The sequence below is a fragment of the Canis aureus genome, chromosome 8 (genome assembly GCF_053574225.1).
Source record: "Canis aureus isolate CA01 chromosome 8, VMU_Caureus_v.1.0, whole genome shotgun sequence".
NCBI lineage: Eukaryota > Metazoa > Chordata > Mammalia > Carnivora > Canidae > Canis > Canis aureus.
In genome coordinates, this window is record NC_135618.1 from 54,998,367 (window position 1) to 55,020,422 (window position 22,056).

The 22,056-nt window shown below is 44.5% G+C and overlaps 1 long non-coding RNA gene across 4 annotated transcripts in view; it reads right to left on the bottom strand.

The window, feature by feature from the left end:
• Positions 1 to 22,056, bottom strand: part of LOC144319154 (uncharacterized) — a 47,036-nt gene that overhangs the window by 12,831 nt on the left and 12,149 nt on the right. For all 4 annotated transcript variants that reach the window (XR_013385076.1, XR_013385074.1, XR_013385077.1 and 1 more), the window contains exons 2-3: positions 2,200 to 2,289; positions 933 to 1,010 (exon numbers count right to left, since the gene is read on the bottom strand). This is a non-coding gene — a long non-coding RNA (uncharacterized LOC144319154). The remainder of the gene's footprint in view (positions 1 to 932; positions 1,011 to 2,199; positions 2,290 to 22,056) is intronic.

A 22,056-nucleotide genomic window follows, 5' to 3' on the forward strand; every position in this document is an offset into this window, starting at 1 on the left:
ACATCATTTAGAGATCTGTGGGGACACTGAAACGGAAGTCTGACTGTGACAGCTCTCTGCTTAAGCTATATCTGAAGTGGCAAACTAAAAGCCTAGGGACTGATAGGACGTCAGATGTTTATGCTTGGCCAGCATGATGTTTTGAAGTAATTCCCAACATTTAAAACTTGGGAGTGTTCATATAAAAATATGGATTTCCATTTATTAATGGGAACTTGGCTACCCTGAGCCTGCATTCTAGCATGGCAATAATCAGTTGCCACCTTTGGATGAAGCCTGTGCTCCTGGGTCTTCCAGTCCCCACCTGGCCCACCTCACTGATTGACATCATCTGCCTGGCCCCTGTTGGCATGTGAGTTCACGACGCTGCTTTGGGTGCATGTACTCTGACCTCAGAATAAAGACCAAATCCTCCAGCAAGACAACCTCTACTACAGTTTCTGGGATCTTCCCTTCCCTCATCCTCTGTTCCAGCCTCACAGAACTATGTGCCTTTTCTTAACTGTTTTAAGTTCCTACTGCCTTTGCCTGGAATGCTTCCCCTCCCTACCCTCTGTCCCCACCCCATGTCTCCAGCTAATGGAAGCTTCCATATGACTTCACTCAAGCATCACCTGCTTGATACTTGTGAAGCCATCCCCAGTCAAGCTGAGTTATCTGCTCACTCTTCATTCACCCAGTAGTTTGCACACAGCTCAATTACAGTTTTTCTCATGCTAGATTAGCATTATTTGTATGTCCATTTCACCGTAGACCATGGCTCCTTGAAGATCAAGATTGTATCTTGCTAACATACAATAGGCACAGCAAATGTTTGACAGGTCAGTGTGTGAGTGAGTGGATGGATGTTGGATGCCTGGGAGCATGGACAGGAATATTCCAAAGAACTGCACTTCTAGGTCAAGATTCCCAGAAAGCTCTAGAGTACTCACAGCTAAGTTGAAAAGGATCGCCGAAACTCCAGGGGCCACTTGGTCTTTGTCTGCTCTGTCAGGTATGGTGCAAAGTTCCTGAAAATGAGAGTCTGACTTAGAAGACTGAAGGATGCAAAAGCCTAAGACATTAGTTCTGTGTCGTGGCCTATCTTCCGGTCCCAAGCATCTTACAGGAGATCAGGTGACTGAGACCATGGTACTGAGAAGCCAGTTCTGGAAGTCTACTCCCTCTGTTCTTCCCCTTAGAGAAGTGACATGGAGGCCAGTGGGAGCTGTCACCATGGAGAAGTTGGGGCCCTGAATATCCAGGGACCAGAAGAAGGGTGGGTTGGATGTATGTGGACATTAATGAATCATCCTGATACATCCCCCATCCAAAAGTGGTGTCCTGTGCTCCTGGGCCACATGGTGGCCAAAGCTGTATCCAAAGAGAGACAGACTTACATTAGGGACACAAAACACCCAAGAAAGAGTAAGATTTGCTTGTTTCTCCCGACTGGGGGAATCCAGTCAAAGTTGACAAGAATTCAGAATTTTGTGTGTCCCAGTACAGCTTTATTCCTCCCCATTACAAGCATTCCCAGGCCTCCCAGACTAACTGTGCTCTAAGTACTAATGCACAGATCAGAGTCTATTATAATTAGCATATCAATCATTGTATGCAAATGAAAGAGGCTAAAGTAACTCAAAAATCCCAGTTTAAATGAGTAAAATCTGGTGTACATGAATCTGCTCAGCAAACTCTGGTTTTTAATCCAGTGCAAATGTATCCAGGGTGCTCCAGGGCAAACTTGCACAAGTTCCAAATTAGTACAGTTTAAATAGATGAAGTATGTTCAATCTGAGACCAAAAAGGCTCCTCTGGGGGGAGGGGTGCCTGTGTGTGTGTGTGTGGGGGGGGGGGGTTCTAACAGTCCAGGGTGAATGGCAAGTCCACAGTCCGCCAGGCTCCTTGCATTCTAGTGTTCACGATTCACCCCATATCTGCATCCCTACTCAGCAGAAAGGGAGCCTAGAAATCCATGAAGACCCTCCCAAAAGAGAACAGAGCCTGCTGACACAGAGCTTGCCATAGCAAAGGGTCTTGCTTTGGGGAGGCTTCAGGGGCGCCCTGATGGGAAGCTGTGGCCAGGGGAAGCCGGAGACAGGTGAACTAGAAGTAGGGCCTCCTACGTAGTTGGTTTGCAGAAATGAGTGATTTTTCTCTGGTTGGTCCTGAGTTGGAAGCAAGGAGGTAAAAATAGGAGCACTGGCAGCCACTCACCAAGTCCTGATCATTCTGCTCCAGAAATTGTGGGTCAGAGTTCCGTTGTCATATTTGGCCTGGCTGTTACCCATTTGAACATTCGGTCTCCTGGGAGGGAAGGGGACATAGGCAGAACAAGTCACCTCCGTCTGAGGCCGTAACATTCTTCTTCGTGGTACAAATGGTGCCCCCTGGGGTTGTGCAAGGGTAGCAGGACTACTTTCTCACATCCCTTTGGGTAGAAGTCACTTCTCCTTAGGTAGCCTTTCTTCCATTCCAACCATTTGCTATCTATTGTTTAGATTTTACCCTGGACCCCAATACTAGGGCTGATCTTCAAGATATCATGGCAGGCCCCTTCCCATCATCCCGTTCTCCACTCAAACACCTACCCAGAATTGCTCTCCCTCCTCTGTCACTGTCAATCTTTCATTTTGTTTTCCTTCCATTATAGCCCTAACCACTGGCTGACATTACATATTAGTTTCCTTGTCTGATATCTGCCTCCCTCTTGGGTCTTTAAGCTCCATGAAAGTGCAGTCCGTATCCATCTCCTTCAGCAGAGCGCCCAACATACCATAGGTACTTCATAATTAGAGTCAATGAATTACTGGGGCTCTGTTCCCTAAACATCAGCTTTTTTGACTATTGCTCAACCCCGAGAATCAATCAGTCAAGTCCCTAAGGGCTCTCTTCTTCCTGGGATCTCTTTGGTCTTTGGGATCTTTATTGTCAATATTAGCTTATACAGCGTTGTTGTGGGGTTGAGAAAAGTTATTCCCCTTGGCAGATAAATGTGAAAAGCGTGCCCCTTTGGGATGCACACAGCTCTCAGCCCCTACTCTCCCCAACCCCAACTGTCATTTTGTGTAGGGCACAGATGGCACAACAATGCATGGCAGCCCTAACCACTATTCCTCCCATTCATTGGGATCCCTGGGCCCTGAATGCTCCTGGAATTAGCACCGAGACATCCAACATACTTTTGATTCTGTTGCCTGCCTCCCCTGTCTTCGAGGAGCTCCTCTGTCCCTCCTAGTGTCCTGGTGCTGAGTGGTAGCCCACACATCACATTTGCTCTCTCTGGTATGTGCATGCATGTGTCTCTGTGGATGCATGCTCATGTGTGTGTCTCTTTCCTATGTGCTCATTCACACTTAATAACACTCAAAACTATTCAAGTATTTACTGAGTGTTTGCAAAAGAAGGGTCAGGAGTAAGGACAGCCAACATTTACTGAATGCTTTTGGTGTGGCAGCTGTTGTGTTTTCCATATCTTAACCCTATGAAACAAGAACTATTTCAAAGTGTAGTAAATGCAAGATGTCAGTATGGTGGTTAAGAGGACAGGCTGCCGGGATCCCTGGGTGGCGCAGCGGTTTAGCGCCTGCCTTTGGCGCAGGGCGTGATCCTGGAGACCTGGGATCGAATCCCACATCGGGCTCCCGGTGCATGGAGCCTGCTTCTCCCTCTGCCTGTGTCTCTGCCTCTCTCTCTCTCTCTCTCTCTCTCTCACTGTGTGCCTATCATTAAAAAAAAAAAAAAAAAAAAAAAAAAAAAAAAAAAAAAAAAGAGGACAGGCTGCCTGGGGCGCCTGGCTTAGTCAGAAGAGCATGTGATTCTTGATCTCCAGTCGTGGGCTCAAGTCCCATGTTGGCTATAGAGATTAAATTAAAAACTTAAAAAAAAAAAAAAAAAAAGGAACCCTAGTTTTATCTGTAGTTCACTACTCTCTGACTCTGGGACTTCAGGCAAGCTATTTTATGCTCCTTATGCTTCTGTTTCCCACCCCCTAGACTATGAAGGTGCCACAGCCTTGATTGCTACTGTCTGGATGCCATCCTGGAGCAATTCACACAAGAGATGCCTAAGAGAGTAAGGCAAGTACAATAATCGAAGCCAAAGCAGGAACTGAAGGTGGAATCAGCAGACTCTATGAAGGAGAGCATGGAGATCCCTCCTGCTCCTTCTCCCCTTATAACAAGTCTCATGGCCTCTTGGATAAAGTTCAACTTTTTCATTAGATACCATGGGTATAATCATGTTATATCTCCCAGGAACAAGAACGGAATAATGTGGACCATTCCTCAAATTTGATGGCAACCCTACCAGATGAAGTATACAAAAATGAATTGATGGGATTTCATTCATTCCGCCTAATTTAGTGAACACCTTACGCAGACTTAGCCAAGCGCAGAGGATGCATAGTTGTCTTAGCCTTCCTCTCTGACCCCCTGTGGAGTTCCCAGACAAATGAGGATGAGAGTTACGTAAACAAATAATTACTGCATAATGTAATCATCTGAAACTGCATGACTAGGGGAAAAGAGCAGGGACTTTCCTGGTGGAGGTGGTAATAGAGCCAAGCCTTAAAGGATGACGAGGAATTCATCTTTTGGAGAAGAGTGTTCTACATAGGTGTGAAATGCCCCCGGGGCAAGTTTTTCTAGGTGGGGTCAACTGTGACCAAGGAATAAGAGCCCTGGGCTACATTCTGGTCACTGGATTGAACCCATCTCTGTCACACCCTAGTTCCAAGGCTACTGTCAGCTTTTTCAACCAATTCAGAGTGAACTTCACACCTGCCTACCGGATATGAAGAGTAGAAATCCAGATCCACTCTTTTTCCAGATATGATGGGCCACTAGTCAACTTAGAGTCTTTCCATGGGGAACATCTGTAATCTCTTTGTCTTCTCCCCCTACTTCCCAGAGCCCAGCACTGGAAATCTGAAGAATAAAATCAGATAGATAAATAGGTGCCCCAATGGGGCTCCTCCCACTTTGACAATGAACTGGGCTCTTGATAAACTTGGCTTCCTGATAAATAAGAAGATATATTGCTTTTCTCACTTAAAAAAAAAAATTAAAAAGCTTATATACCTCAGCTCCCAAAACAAACTTAGAACAAACTTTATTTCACTTTCTAATGTGAAATGGAAGTAAGAATGTGTCATTTAGAAATTGGGACACCTGGGTGGCTCAGCGGTTGAGTGCCTGCCTTCAGTCCAGGGCATGATCCTGGAGTCCCAGATTGAGTCCTGGATCAGGCTCCCTGCATGGAGCCTGCTTCTCTCTCTGCCTGTGTCTCTGCCTCTCTCTCTCTCTCTGTCTCTCTCGAATAAAAAAATCTTTAAAAAAATTATATCCCTAACTGCTTTTGACCAATAACAGCTGCTTCAACAAATTAGGGATTTATTCTCTCAAAGAGGTCATTTAAAGAAATCTGGAACTGGTCAGGCTAGGGCTAGGACAGCAGCTCCACTTTGTTATCAAGGACTTAGGCTCCTCCGCTCTGCCACATGATCCTTGGTCCATCATTTTTGTCATCATAGCCCAAGATTGATGCTGGTGCACCAGCTCCCACCTCAATGTTCCAGTTAGAAGGAAGAGGAAAAGAAAGAAGTCGGAAAAATACTCCTCCTAGCCAGGTCAACCTTATTTGAGATTGCCCAAAAATTCTACCAGTAAATTCTATCTCATTGACCACCTCTAGTTGAAAAGGAAGCCAGAAAATACAGTCTCTCAGCGGAATACATCCTCTCCCTGACAACCCAAGATTTTGAGGCTAAGGAAGAGAGTGGGTGCAATTCATAATCAGTTACAGTAAAACTCCCAACTGTTAGAAAAAGCTGTCTCTTAGCTTCCCAATATTTTCCAACCATCTCCAAAACAAGCATCTTCTAGTATCTCCCAATATGAGATCCTGTATTCGTCTTCCCATCGCCTCCATTTGACTTCTCAGGGCGCATGCCTCCAGCACTCATCCCTCATCTCATTCTCCCTGCCCTCATCCTCAGCTAGTAAACTGGCTGAGGGAGTGGAGGGAGGAGACGTCTGATTTGCATCATTTACCAATTTCCCTGGTGCAAAGGCAGCCAACCTCAGGCAATTTCAAGCTATGGATGTGAAGTCTTCTCTCTCCAGAGGCTGCACTCTCTGCGCCCAGGAGTCACTTCCAGCCAGCTCTGGCACACCAGTGGATCATCTCTCATCTCCCTGCCTCCCTAGCCAGAAAACTCCTGAGAGAATGAGTCACACAGACCCTGGACTTGTTATGCACTTGTGTGCCTGGATGGACCCTGAGCTCCGGGCACTGGGCCGAGCAGATTTCCAAAACCTCCACAACAAGTCAGATTGCATTTCATCTGAGCAAAGGAGTCACGTCATACCAACCCTCAATTCACCTAAATTCAATTTTATTCTGTCAGCGAGAGGAGAGGGGTGGTTCAAATAGCATGAGCAGTTCTTTGCTCCATGAACATGTACTTCGGTGACTACAAGAAGGTGCCAGGGACCCTCTTACCCCTCCAGTCCTGCATCCCTGTCACAGCGCAAGCATTTTGCTTCAGTGATTATGATTCTAATGTCAACGATTGCTTATGGTTTTCATCCTCCCTGGCCCCTACATGAAAGCCAACTACTTCCTCAGATGCCCCGCTGGGTAAATGAACAAAAATCCACAGCAGTGATGGGAGGGCAAAGTGGCAGTGCTGGATTGAGGGCATTTCTCAAGGTGACTTTGTCTTTGTCATGTGGCCTGTGGACTTCAGAACCCCATCTCTGAGTAAGAGGCAGTGGCTTCACGTGCCCCCCACCACTAGGCATCTCCATCCCCCAGATACACACTCAGACTGCTGAGGAAAGGATCAGAACATGAATGGAAACTGCAAGAGAAAAGCAGAGGAGGACAGGACTTCTTTATTCCCACATCATCCTTCCTCTTGCTTGTTGCTGGGGGCACACAGTTTGTGCCCCTTCCTCGCTCGGCAGGGTGTTTGGGGGAAATGCACACAACGGGCATGTGTGTGGTGGACATTTATTTTACTTCCGTGGACCTTAAAGGACCGGAGAGAAGCCTGTGTGCCTGACTTGTCTGGCTGACCCACATCCGACTGGCATGCAATTGACTCTACATGACTCACTGGATCCTGGCTGACTGACACCTGCTTCATGGGCACGGCCCACCCAGCACACCCCAGCTGGGAGCCTGTCTGCAGGAATCGGTCTGATTGACGGATGCTCAATGCAGCAGTGGGGCTGGCTTGCCAGAGGCTGGTAGGCCTTGGGTCCTGCCCTCAGGTTCCTAGGAAGGTCTCTGTTCCTCTCTAAGGCCTGGAGAAAAGGATGCATTTATAGCTTGGCTGCACCTGCTCCTCAACCCCTGACCTGGCCCTCCTTCCACGCTGGGGCATCTGTATCACTGCGTAGCATGGGCCCTGCAGCCCACATGATCCAGATAAACCTGGTCCTGATGGAGTTCAGTGCTGGGCCCTCCCGGTGGATTTACAAGCATCTCTCCAGAGGCTGCAGCTGTTCAGAGCCCTTGGGTAGGGACAGAGCAAAGAGGATCCGGGGTAACACAGAGACACAAAGATAAAAAAGCAGAGGCTAAGTATCCAGGAAACAAAGATATTAAGCAGGACTTTAGCCTTTCTCCTGCCTTTGAATAATGATGACATGATCTATAAACTGGTTTCACATACTTAATGGCATTTTCTCTTTGAAACAACCAAGATTTAAAAAAAAAAAAAGAGGGGGGGTGTGTTAAGCTATATGTTAGCAAACTGAATTTAAATAAAATATTTTTAAAAAGAAAGAACTAAGATTTTTATTGCCATTTTGCAAAAGGACAAAATTAAGGCCCAGAGATATTTTTTTTAAGATTTTATTTTTATTATTTAATCACGAGAGACACAGACACAGAGAGGCAGAGACACAGGCAGAGGGAGAAACAGGCTCCATGCAGGGAGCCCGACGTGGGACTTGATCCCGAGACTCCAGGATCACACTGGACTGAAGGTGGTGTTAAACCGCTGAGTCACCCAGGCTGCCCCCCAGAGAATTTTTTAAAGCAATTTGTCTAAGGTCACACAGACAGGACTCAAATCTGTAACTTCTAGCTCCAGATTCCTTGCGTTTATGAGGAAGAGACTTGCACTGCAGCACTGAAATGTAAGTTGTCTTTTGGAAAACACCTGACATCAACAAAAATGGTCAGGTCTGGGAATGAGGAACAGCTATGTGTCACCTTTTAGCTAGCATGGTTGAAGTATATTAATACCTGAGAAATGGAGATAATAGGAAGAAACTGGGCATAAATCCTGGTTTTGGTTTGGGGCAAAAAAGCGCAAGAGAGGGGTGTGGGTTTGATCCAAGCCTACCCTTGGGAACAAAACCGACATCCAGAGAGCAGAGTAGCAGCAGGAATCAACATAAAATTCCAGATCAAGGGGCACCTGGGTGGCTCAGTGGTTGAGCCTCTGCCTTCAGCTCAGGGCATGATCCTGGGGTCCTGGGATCAAGTTCTGCATCAGGGGTCCCCACAGAGAGCCAGCTTCATCCTCTGCCTATGTCTCTGCCTCTCTATCTGTGTCTCTCAGGAATAAATAAATAAAATCTTAAAAAAAAATCCAGATCAAACAGTAGACCACCAAGAGGAAAAGAGCATCCTATCTAGAAATGTGTGTGATACACAATGTACTTGTATATATGACATCACGTCTAAGTATATGATAAAGATTCTGTGTTGAGTTCAAACGTCGCTCTGAGTTTCATATGAGTCAAGCCAAAGACGAAATTGATGGGTAATGTGCTTCATGTGATCTAATGATGTGACCTCAAAGCAGAAAAAATCAGTTTCCTGGGAGAGATCTTGACATAGGAGCTGCTGGTCAACATAATGTATCCTTGATAATTACTTTTACAGGAATTCCAGGGATAACCACCTGTCTTCCTTACATAAAATAATGGTAAAGAGAAGTAGTAAGAAAACGGATTTATGGGTCTACTAAGGGGATTCTATGGGAGACAAAGGTGGTATCATGCAGATTTGCAAATAATGACTGGTCTGAATTGATACAGGGATAAAGTCTGGAGAATTCTGAGGGAATAATTATTACCATATCTCTCCTAGAATGTTAACCATTTGGTTTTGGCATTAGCTGTAGGCAAAGGATTCACCGCTGATGTTCCTAGTGTGCACACAAAAGACAAGTATTCTACAATGTCATGTGAAAGAACTTCTACTAAAGAAACTGGGCAAATAGTGAACAAAAAGTATAATTTATAATGAAGACAACTAAAAGCTTGATTACTCTAAAAGGAGGATTACTGGTGGAACAGCTGACAGAGCCAAGAGTTTGTGTCTCTAAATGGTCATCCATTAATTACAAAATTCAACAAATGCCCTATTGAGTCTCTGAAATATCATCATGGCCCTAACCTTGAACTCTGTAGTTAGAAAGTCCCAAGGTCTCACTGGCATAGATGCTTGCATATTAAGTGACCCACCATTTTCCAATGATAGTTTTGTAAAGTGTTTTGTCAACTTGAGTTTATGAAGTTGAACCATGTGAAACTGCAATTTTGACCTGCAAAAATGGCAATTTCATTCGGTTCAAACTAATATAAAGTTTTTAGAAATTTAGAGGCAATAGCTAGCTAGCTACCTGTAATGTCTCATTTACTTTAGTTATTCAGATGTATTTAAAATGGCATCACCAAAAAATAAAAAATAAAAAATAAAATGGAATCACCTGGAAAGATACACGGACTTAAAAGACTGCTTTCCCCAGTCTCATATCTCATGAAATTACATTATTCAAATTCTCCTCATTAATCTTTACAATCAGGGCCTTGAGTTAATCAAACAGTTGACTGCCACACTTGTCTGTCGAGTCCCACTGTTTGGCACCAGGGGGATTTTCTCCCTACCCCATACACCCATTCTCAGGATATTAGGACCGTTAACTTTTCCGTCATTGGTTGGGAAGGGGTGATGGTATCATGATTCCGTCAACATAATCATCTAATATCTCACTTTGTACAACCTTCCAATGGCTTGATTACATCTGACACTTGCCCTTAATTTCATATCACAAAGAATGACTAAATCTCTATTAAATTTTTATGCCTTCTCTGGTACCAAGTCCATCCAGCGACCTACATGAACATCCCAAATTAGCACTGAATCCGCCTCAGAATGTACAAACAATATTTCATAGTTCAAAATTAAATAATTTAAAGAAAATCCTTTACTAAGGAGACTTTCTAAGGACTCAAATATAAGATGACTCTATCTTTTCTGAGGGAATTTTTTAGCAGAGGGAAGCTGTCATCCCTTACATAAGTATATTTGGGAGACTACTTTCAATTTTGAGCACAAGTGTTAGCAATTAACCTTTCTGGAAAATTCGGCAGCAAAATGGCCCCCAGGTAACTAAGTGAATGAACTTTTTGAGTAGGTAATTTAATGTTTCCCACTTGGATGCCAAGATTTTTTTTCCAAATGAAGGTTTTCTTTTTGGCATAATTCACATTTAGCTAACTCTACCTGGCACCATTTAGACAACCAGTTTGACTATCTCATGTTGTCTCCTGGCACCTGTGAATATAACCTTGACATCCAATGGATAAAAGGATACTGGTCTCCCTGTTTGCCAGGAAATGTTTCTAGTTCACTTAGAAACTGTGTCAAATTGTTGAAGGACAGTCTCATTTTATGCCATTTAAAAAAAAAAAACAGAATTTGCTATCCTACCCACCACTCTGATTCTCGCAGTGAATTTAGAAAAATGAGAGAGAGGGAATTAAAAGCTTTGGATCAATACTATTAAGATCATATGACTTGAACCATAAATGATTTATATACATGAAATCAAAGCCAATAATATATCAAGGGACTTAGTTTATTCGTTCTAAACGTTCTCTATTGAGTGAAACAGAATCAAACCATGATCAATGGTCAAACAAGTGAACAAAAGCTGCTTGTCCCTCACAGAGCACATTAGAACAAGTGAGCCTGATCTGCAGTTTGTAAAGACGAAATATGACATTGAGATTTCAAGGAATATTATTTTGACCAGCATTTCCCAAACTTTAGACATCTGAGCACCATCTTTACAATTTTTGTCATACCCACATAGTACCTGTGCTATCATTACCTTAATCTTTTTCTTTTACTCATCTCCTTTTTACTTACTTATGTTTATTCTAAAAGGAAACCTCACATTTCTATCATTCATGGATCACATCAGTCCCACTAGCCCGAATTAATTAAAATACAAAAGCATACTATCATTATGAGAGGATGTCTTTGTCCCCATTCCTCTAGTTTCAAAGAAAAGACTTTTCATGAAACAGCCCTAGAATCTTGTCAAACATTTCTTCTCTGACCAGACAAAGGTGGCAAGAATTTACCTTTTTGTCTCCTCCTTCCCTGTACAGCTGGACTGGAGTAAGGCAATAATGTTATTGGGTCTGTTCCTCACTCTTTCCCTCAGGTGTGCTGCCCCAGGTGTCAGCGAGGGGGCGACATGAGAGAGTATTTGTGAGGCTTCAGTCTAGCCTTTCTCATAAGGATGCCACTGTAATCTCCCACCCACCTTGTGCTTTTGTCTTTTTTCCTAGTTGATTCAGAATTCAGATGGAAAGGATAGGGTTGGATCCCCAAAACTTATTACTTCCCCCCAATCCCAACAAATACTAACATTCTAAAGAAATGATCAATATACTACCTAAAATCCTCTCATGCACCAACAAAACATTCCTCTCACTTTGGGATACACCAAAAATGGACAATGATTGGGAAGTTATAGAAATGTATCCCTTTTTTCTAGCCAGAATAGATTATACTTTGGGTTTACCCTGATGGACTCTATTCAAAGAGTTAGTGATAATAATGTGTAATAATTGGGGCACTCAAAACTGAGAGCAAAGTCTAAATAAAGCATTCTAGTGGTCAAATGTTCTCTCCAGGAGCAGGGTGATGTTCAAAAGATTTAAAAGCCAGTACAAGATTGGCTGGGACAATGAGAACAGATTCCAGCCACATATAACTAAGGGTGTCCTCCTTCAGCTTGGGGCAATGCAAAGTCCTCTGAGACCTTGCTACCCAGAGTGTGGCTGCAGACCTGCATCATCAGCCTTTTGGGAGCATGTCAGAAATGCAGACTCTCAGGCCCCCACTCCAGATCTGCAGGATCAGAATGTACATTTTATCAAGATCCCCAGGTGATTCATATGCATGTTAATGTGTGAGAAGCATGGTGCATTTCTGTGTTTCTAAAAAGCTGCCTGGGGGTGGGGGTGGGGGTGAGGGGGTGGTGATGGAGAAACGGGGAGTTGTTATTCAGTGAGTATAAAACTGCAGTTATGCAAAATGAATAAATTCTGGAGATCTGCGCTATACAGCATAGTGCCTATGGTTAACAATATCATATTTGGATTTAAAATATTGTTAAAAGTGTAGGTCTCATGTTAAGTAGTATATTTTTTAAAATCACAAAGGGACACAAGGAAACTGGGAGGTGTTGGCTGTCTGGGATCTTACTTGTGGTGCTTGTATCGGGGGTATATGCATACGTCCAAACTCATCAAACTGTATACATTAAACATGCACGGGGCTTGTGGGGCTTTTTGTATACAATTACACTTTAATAAAGCTGCTTTAAAGAGACAGTACTAAAGGATTTTCTCCTCCCCTCTCAGAAAAGATTAAAAAGCTGCCAAGGGATACTACCAATCTATGGACCCCACTTTGAGTAGCAAGGCTCTCAGAGGTCTGGAAGGCAGGGAGTGGATGACACTAGACTCTGGAATTGGCTCCCAGGCACCAGGCTGTGCATACCCACCCATCTTCCCTCCTGTGGCAATAAGACGAGTGCCCCCAAGTCTGGTTTGGGGCCCTGGGCAGCCAGGTTACCTACCTGGCCTCCCGTTAACAGTGTTAGCTTCCTGTTTCACTGTCAAGAAACTCATTATTTCCAGGAGGACTTTACAGGGTCCCTGAACTAACTTTGAGTATGGAAGCCTTTGATTATAAAAAGAATAGAGGCTCTAAAAAAAAAAAAAAAAAAAAGGATTTGCAACCAAGAGGGCAAATGCTAACATTTGTTAAACGCCTGTGGTAGGTACCTGGATGTCTGTTATATTATTCCCTGTATGTTTGAAATTTTGAAATTAAAAGACAAAAAAAAAGTATTAAGTAAAAGCAATAGATACCCAACTGAGATAAGAAGACTGCAAAGAAAAGGATAAAAATCACCCATAATTCCACTAGCCAGATATACCTTTGGATATTTATCCATTCAGTCCCTTTTCTTGTTAAAAAGGAAATTCTAAATTTGCATTTTTATTATAATTATGTAAGCGTGTGTTCTTAATTCCTCTCCTTCACAAATCTCAGTTGAAATGGCCACAGAAAACTAAATAAAAAGGGTAGGTGGTATGGGGTAGGGAGACTTTCATCAACATTGGCAAACAGGGAGGCTTGCCAGGCAGCAAGCCTAATGCTTGTTTTCCACAAAGAATTCCCAATGCAGAGTGACAGGGACGGAGCAGGACACGGGGCGTAGGACATGGGCTCATGGAGCTGCTGGTCCTGGCGAGTCCCCCAGACAGCATGCCAAGCCACATGGAAGCATTTCTGCAGCGAGCTCCTAATGAGAGCACTTAGAGGGAAGGACGGTGCCCTACTAACTTCTGCTGCCAAAATAAACTCAGAAAGGAAACTGCTTTGCCCGGCAGGAAACTTCTCTCCTACAGTGCTGACTCCCCCGGAAACTCACTTCCTACTCGTTGCAGGCAACCAAAACCCCAATCTAGCAAAAGATAACTACAAAAATACAAGCTTCCCCATCTCCCTTTTGTCTGATACAAAAAGATCGAATAAGGACCCACAGGCTCTCTGACAGATCTATTTTTTAAAACCCAGAATTGGACAGGAAGCTCTCCTTCTGTAAAGATGCCCAAGGAGAAAAAATGAGGGGGCTGTGAGGCAGGGGGCAGGGGGCTGTGAGGCTGAGGGGGGCGCCACCAATAGAAGATTCAGGAATTTAAGTAAAGACTGTGTTAGTCCTAAGCCAGGAAAAATGAGAAAGCTTTTTATGATTATTCCTATTTCATCTTTTCTTGAGATTTGACAAGATACTACATTTTATAAAAAGACAGTAATTAAGAAATACTATTTTTAGCCAAAAGAAAGCTTGGGCTAGGTTCAAAGGACAGGCTTTGGATTTAGACAACCCCAGTTCGAATTTTGGCTCTGCCATTTATCAGCTGTGTGAGCTTGACCTCTTTGTGTCTCAGTTTCTTCATCTGTAAATAGGGCTGGTAATGATAGTCCCTATCTCACAGAATTCTCAAGATTAATGTAATGATACACATCCAATGTTTGGCAAAGCAGTCACTAATATTATTCTTCATGCTGTTAAAAAAAAAACTACCCAATTTTATTTTGTTAAAGATTTTTAGAAGTTTATTTCTTCATGAGAGACACACAGAGAGGGAGGCAGAGACACAGGCAGAGGGAGAAACAGGCCCCATGCAGGCAGCCTGATGTGGGACTCGATCCCAGGACCCCAGGATCATGCCCTGGGCCAAAGGCAGACACTCAACCACTGACCCACCCAGGCGTCCCAACCTACCCAATTTTAAAATCCAATGGACAACATCTGGTTTCTAGAGAATGAATTTAGCCTACGTGTTTACCTCTATTCTCTCCTCAAATACCACTGAAATATTACAAAGCAAAAATCTTGGTAACCCTGAGAAAGAGAGAAAGCTACTACCAATAAATTCAGAAGCTCTGGGGAATTCCTGGAAAGTGTAAAAGGACCAGACAGAAGGACAGAAAATTTCCAACAGGGCTGATCACTCCAGCTTTGCTGGGGATGGAAAGAATCCTTGCCCACTGGCCTGGATAAGAGAAATGAGGAAAAAAGAATTGCTCACTCAGGGCTTGAGAAAAGAATGGGATATACCCTTAAAGAATTTTTGCAAGTGTTTCCATGCTTCCTTCTTCAGAGATACAGTGGTTGGCAGGAGTTACCCAGTGAGTGTGTGTGTGTGTGTGTGTGTGCGTGCACACACATGCACATGTGCATGTGAGTGGGGGTGTGGGGGTGTACATGCATGCACATATTTGTATTTCAGATCCTCAGGCACAGCCATGTAGGCTCCTTGCTGTGGAAGGTGACCAGATGGAAATTTGAGGAGCACAGAGAAAGAAGCCCTCCTTCCATCAGATACAAAGGCAGCGGTATGTTGTGGCGGAACACGCAGTTCCAAACTCCCAGGCAGCTGTCTTTGCTCCTCCAGGTTCATACATCTTGCGCAGAGCAATAGGACTCAAACAGACATGGTTGCTTGTTAATAATTTCCATAATCTTCAGTATCAGCTACTAAGCCAGCAGCCTACTCCACATAAGCAATAATAATTTATAGTTGCAGTTAATGGGCTGTTTTATAGGAACCCACAATTATAATTGGATGTCAAGTGTTGTGAATCTCAGCGGATGGAAAGCGACAACTACTGGGGCCTGGTGTTTAATTTTTTAATGTGATTATTAAATTTCCCATCTCCTGGCTCCCCTCTCTTCTCTCAATGTGGCTTCCAGCTGTGGCCCCATCTTTGTCAGTGCTTGTCTTCTCCTGCCTAGAATCTTAAAATTTACTTCTGTAAACTTGTTTCTGGTCCTGTGGCTTTTTACTGAGCAGAGGTACACAGCCACCCACTGGCCTGGACCCGGCAGAAATAAGGCACTCATTTCTGTTTGGATGCCCTTGCCCCACCCCACCCCCAAAAAAAACCCAGCCCAGAAAGTATCCCAGGTCCTTAGGTTGGCTCGACTCTCAGCCTGGCAGCCCAGCCCATTCAGAAGGTGATCCATTGATTGCAGGCTCTTAGAAAGACTGCCTTGGCATTTTATGGTCAGAATCTATCCTTAGAGTTCTCCTGCTCTGGATTCTGGGACACAGATTAACATGGGACTCACCAACAGCAAGTATCAGGGAAGTGGTATAGTTGTTTGGGGAAGTAGCTAATAGGTTGAAGAATCATTCACAGCATGCTTTTATGTGGCAACTCCTGGGTGAGGGACAAAGTATGGCCTTCTTCCAATGAGGATGAGGAAGACTCCTGGGAGATGAGATGTTAGGGGCTATTTGAGCAAGAGAAAGAAAGAACTATCCAGTGGCAGTCTCAGACTCCCCTGCCTTATCTATTTAAGACTCCAACTTAACCAAGACCCCAGTGTCCAAAGCCAAGTACAGAACTTAATGGAGCACAAAACTTAGTTCCCAGCCTAGCCAAAATCAAAGGTAAGCAAGGATGCTACAATTCCCAGGGCAGTTTGGACATAAGCCAAAGTCCAATCTAAGTAGAACCCTAGAGCCTTCTCCATAACCCATTCTAGAACCCTGTCAAACCCAGAACCTAGTAAAATAGTAGTCCTGCATTCAGTCTTGCCTTAAATCCACAACCAGGGTCCAAATCCCAAGCCCATGTCAGGATGAGGAATAAGGTGGCGAGGCAAAAGCATTAAGTTACTGGAAACCATCATGCATTCATTAGTCATTACCTAAATCCACAACCCTCTAACCCAGCGTTTCTCTATTGAGAAGGAACCACACTCTGAATAGACTGGACTCATGGCACCTACAGCACCTTACTTCCCATGCACTTCTAATTCTCTCAAGGCAGAGACTATCTTCCCTTCAACCAGGAAATCCCAGGCTGAGCACATGGCCCACATAATAAATATGTGCTCTGTGACTAGGTGGCAAACACAATGATGGAGAAGAGGGCGGTCTTTGGGGTCCATCGGATTACATGAGAATCCCCATTCTGTCACTTCCTTGCTTGCCCTGTGACCTTAAGCATGCCCCCTTCCCTCCCTGGCTGTGAAATGGCGTCCTTGGGGGTAGCTGTGAGGACAAAATGGAACAGTGAATCCAGACTACTTGGTGCAGAATGTTGGTTTCCTTTCTTTCTCCAAGGGCAGCATCTCCGAGGATGGTATTGCATAATATCTATTTTTTTCTATCCATCTCTGAGTGCAGAATCCTCATAGAGTTTCAGATTCCTAGAGGCCTTGTGACTCACCAAATCTACTTCACCATCCTGTTGTCTGATATTCTATTGGGCATCTTTCCAGAGTGGAGTCTCCACAGCCTTCTGTGTTTGTTACCTATCACCCCAGTAGGGCTGTGGATCAAACAATCATAGAACTTCAGGGGTATCAAACAGCAAGCATTTATTGTTGCCCCTGAGTCCCTGGGTTGGCTGAGCTGTTCTGTTGCTCTGAGGCCATCGCTGGCTGATCTGCACGTGCAGTCAGCTGGGATCCTCAGCCCTGCCCCATGGGGCTTCCTGTCCTCCAGCATGCCAGCCTGGGCTACTTCACATGGCAATGACTGGGTTCCAATAGATGAGTGGAAGCCTACAAGAGCCCCCTGAGGCCTGGGCTCAGAGCTGACACACCATCACTTCCATAGTGAGTAACAAGTCCAGCCCAGTGAAGTGTCTCCTGATAGGAGGACAATGTCACCTTGCAGGGCAAAAAGATTCAGAGAAGGAAAGGACTGTGACCATTTTTTAAAAAATAATCAAACCATTATATCCTCTTTGCCCCACTTTGGTCTCTTAAAGTTTAAGAAGGGGCCTAAGAGGCCAAAGGGAATGATGTGCTTGGACTAGAGTCAGAAACAGGTAGGTTCTAACCCCAGCTCTGGCACATGTTGAATTACTCAGGCTTTCTGAGCCTCAGTTTCCTCATCTATACAGTAACATCAGTAGCCAGAACTTCTGACCCCTTGGTGAATTCCCATTACTCCATTGGTACATGCCCAACCGTCTGGTAGTAAGGACAGGAAGAAAAATCTAAACAGCAGATTGTCAAAACCACTGTCTGGTGGTGGCCCTGAGCCTACCTGCCTGCAGACGCAAAGGCTAACTCTGTGCTGTCCCCTGAGATCCCAGGTCAGCCATGACCCCAGTGTCCAAAGCCAAGTACAGAGCCATGGACTCGATGGCGATCAAGTGCCATGAAGACAATCTTTCACCATTTCCCAGGAAGACACTTCTCTGGGCAGTTATAAGTAGGGAAAGCCACTGGCAGAAAAGGAAGCCAATGTAGATAAGTAACTGCATGATTTACTATCCCTTCCATTTTTCACCAAAGTCCATGGGATAAACCAAAGATCTGTGCCATGCCCAGTTCTCTCCAGGTAACTTTTGTATATGGCACAAATGTTTTCCCTCCTGCATTCATCTACAGCCTATCTTCCCCAAGGTGGCACTCACTGGGCCGCACACAGCTCTTTCTCTTATTACTGCTTATTTCATCTGCGTTTTCTCATTATAATGTTATTATCCTAAAGTGAGAGTCCTATTACCGGGGCAACCGGAAGCAGGGCCAGTGTGGATTCAGTCTTCCCTGAAACCTGAATTCCACTTGGTTAAAATCCACTTTTGGGGTTAGAGAACAAAAAGCACTCCACAGCTCCTTGTGCTTTTAGTTCCTCACTTTGTCTTTCTCCAGACAACACGTAGTTGACCTCTATGGTTTCTCCCAAATGTACCACATAATTCATTTTACTTCTACTCACCAGCCACAATATCTTATCTCCTCCTGTAAGCGGATTCCCCTCTGATCAATACTGCCTACTCAAGACCTACCTCGTGGGGCTGGGATGAGGTTAAATGGGAATGTATTTAAGTTCTTAGTACAGTGCTCAGTACATAGCAAACAGCTCAATAAAGATTAACGACCAGTATTACTATTAGTATTAATGTTACTTTCAGTATTCGTCTTTCACCATCCTCCTTAGAAGTCACTGGAGTCCTTACATCAGCTGTACTTCCCCACCATACATCCTCTTTTCAAGACAAAAAGCTTCCTCATGTTCAGGCTCTTCAGTATTGTGCTCCCAGGATAGGCCCCTCAACTCTGCAGGGTTCTACACCAGCAGCTACACCCAGATCAAAAAACTCTTACTGCCTCAGCTGGAAAAGAAGCTTCTGGCCCAAGTCCAGAGAGAGAGAGAGAGAAAAGGGGCCTCACCTTGCATTTTGTCTGTTAACACCTGACTCAAGCAGAAGCCAGTGCTATGGGCACTGGGTGGTCCTGGGGAGGTACCTGTGGGTTTCCCTTCAGAATGAAGATGAGGAAACCAGCAGCTGGCAGGAAAACAAATATGACACAAATGCTCTGCTGGAATAGCTATAAATAGGGAAAGCCAATGGAGTGGAAAGGAAAGCATTTAACAGCTAAGTGTTCTTTGCAACAGCAGGCTCACACCTCATTTTATCAGACATTATTTACACAAAGAAGGTGTGATGGTGCTTATGGCATCATTAGGCATGGATTACTTCCTTAACTGTGAATACAGAAGCCCAGGGGAAGCAGCTGCTCTAGAACTCCTCAAGGACATGCTGGAAACCAAGTACAGACTCAGCCACCCCCTCAGGCAACTAGAAATGCGGTCACCGTGCCCATCCGTCATTTCCTCTCTCACTCAGCAATCAGCCCATCAATAATAAATACAGAGTGGATATAAATCCCTGTCTCAAAAGTCAGGGGTACACCAACGGTCACATCTCTCTCTTTTCAATAACCAGCCTAATTCCCCATTCCAAGGCTCCAGGTGCTCTCGGGAACCTCTATCCTGGTTTCTCAGGGGCCCCCTCGGCTCAGCCCAGGCCACACTGTCAAGGATCTGGGGTTTTATGCAGTACCAAGGCCTGGGGCCCGAGATCATCAATCATCAGTTACCCCTGTGTGATGCCTTCCGCTCTGTGCTGTTTCCACCCCAGGAGTGGGACACAGGATACATGGCAGGTCCCCTATGGTCTATTCTATGTCCACGGACACATCACAGAACCATTTCTCCCTGGGGTTTTTCTGCCTTCCCACTGTTCTGGGGCCTTACTGGCCTTCCTCCCCTCCCCCAGCCCAGGGGATATCTCTCTGTTTTTTAGTCTCTCTCCTTTCTGAATCTCCCAAGCCAGTCTACCTCCTCCCACAAACCTATCCTCAACATGTTTAGGCTTTCAGCAACAACAACAGAAATCTCGAGGGATACTTCTGCCTTCAGCCCTGACACATTCCTCCCCCGAAACAATCAAACACCAGGCCTGCCACCTGCCTGCATGGGAGAAAGGAAAAGAGAGGAAATACAAATTCGTGTCTCGCAATATTATCCGGACACCAGCACTTAAGAAATTCTTTTTTTTTTTTTTTTTACTTAAGAAATTCTTGACTACATGTTATATCCACTCAGACAATCTGTCTTTTCAGGGCCATGCCAACACACTCAGAGTGTGGATGGTGTTTTAATCAAGCCTTGAAGATACTGACTTTCCCACCATCTCCTTGCTGGATCAGATGTTCATGCGAGAGTGTGCAAGGTGATCCAGGGAGGAGGCAGGTGGAGAAATCTCTGGAAGCTCAAGATAGAGTTGGGCAGCTCCCCCCAGGGAGCCCCCAGGGCTGACCCTACCCCGTGGTTTCCTACATAATTCTTTCTTGGATTTTGAAGACCCCTCTGAAGAATAAAATCACCACGCTGCATGTACTGAAATATAGGCTCATAACATAAGCAACAACTTGAAGCCACAGCCAATCTCGGAGTCCATTCAGTCCCTCAACAAAGTCAGTGGTTGCCTGCTCTGAGCTAAAGGCTGAGGGAGTGCCAAATATTTGTTCATTTTCTCATGCATTTCACTAATACTTCTTGAGTGCTCACTCTGTGCCAGCCACTGTTCTAGGCTCTAACACGAAGGCAAGATCGCCCAGGCATCTAGTGGAAATAACATTTTATGGAAGAAGACATAAGATAAACAAATAACTAAGAAGATAAATTGATGACAGAAAGAAAATTAAGGCAGTGTAGGGTGGTGGGAAATGATACAGGTCTCTATCTTTTTTTTAAGATTTTATTTATTTATTTTAGAGAGAGAGAGCGTGAGCAGGGGGAGGGACAGAGAGAGAATCCCAGGCAGACTCCATGCCGAGTACAGAGCCCAATAGGGCTTGATCCCAAGACACCAAGATCATGACTTAAGCCGAAATCAGAAGTCAGATGCCCAACAAACTGAGCCATTCAGGTGCCCCAGGGGTCTCTATCTTACACAGGCTGATCAGAAAAGGTCCCTTAATGAGGTGACCTTGAGCAGGATAAGGATGACAATAAGATGATGAGAGAGAATAGCATTCTGTGAAGGGGGAGAAGCAAGTAGGATTGTGTTGGATGTGTGAATAACTGGAAGAAAGCCAGTATGGCTGAGCTTAAGTTGTTTTCAAGACAAAGTCAATGAAATAAGAAATCCCAACCTATAAAGCCTCTAGTCATAACAGGAATTGTGACTCTATTGTAATCACCATGAGAAACCATTGGAGAGTTTTAGTCAGGAGTGTACATGATTCATGTCAAAATGATCTCTCAGCCTCAAATGTACAGAATGGATTGCAGGAGGAGAGATGAACACATACCTGGCCAAGCCAGTTTGGTGACTGGTATAGTACTATAAGCAGGAAATGATGGTGGCCTAGACCAAGGTGGAAGCAGGAGAGATGACAAGAAGTTGACCCATGCAGGGTGTATTTTGGAGCTAGGGATGGGAGGTCATGCTGAAGCACTGGATGTTGGGGATGAGGGATAGGAAGGATGGAACAAAGTATGTTTAAGGTATTGTTCCTATTCTAGAGAAATTCACAGTGGACCACAAAAGACTTTCACAAAATACATTATTCCTATCAAATGCCAAGGACCAGTTTCTTATTACCTGGCCTTGGAACTTCCTAGAAAGATGAAGGCTCATTTTCCTTAGTTACCTGTTTACTATGCTGTAGAACTTAGATTCCTAACCAGGTCTTCTAGGATAGGAAAGTTTCCCACCAAACTGGGATCTCACAAGGTTTGAATATAACTCATCTTGGGGATGAGAGCAATGATGACTGGGATCTTCCTCCAATATCCAGTGACACCAGCCTCGGCTCAAACACCTCTCAGTGATGGGAAGCTCATTACTTCCAAGACAGTCTGGTTATAGGTATTTTGACTACCAGCTTGATTTCCTTAATAAAATCTT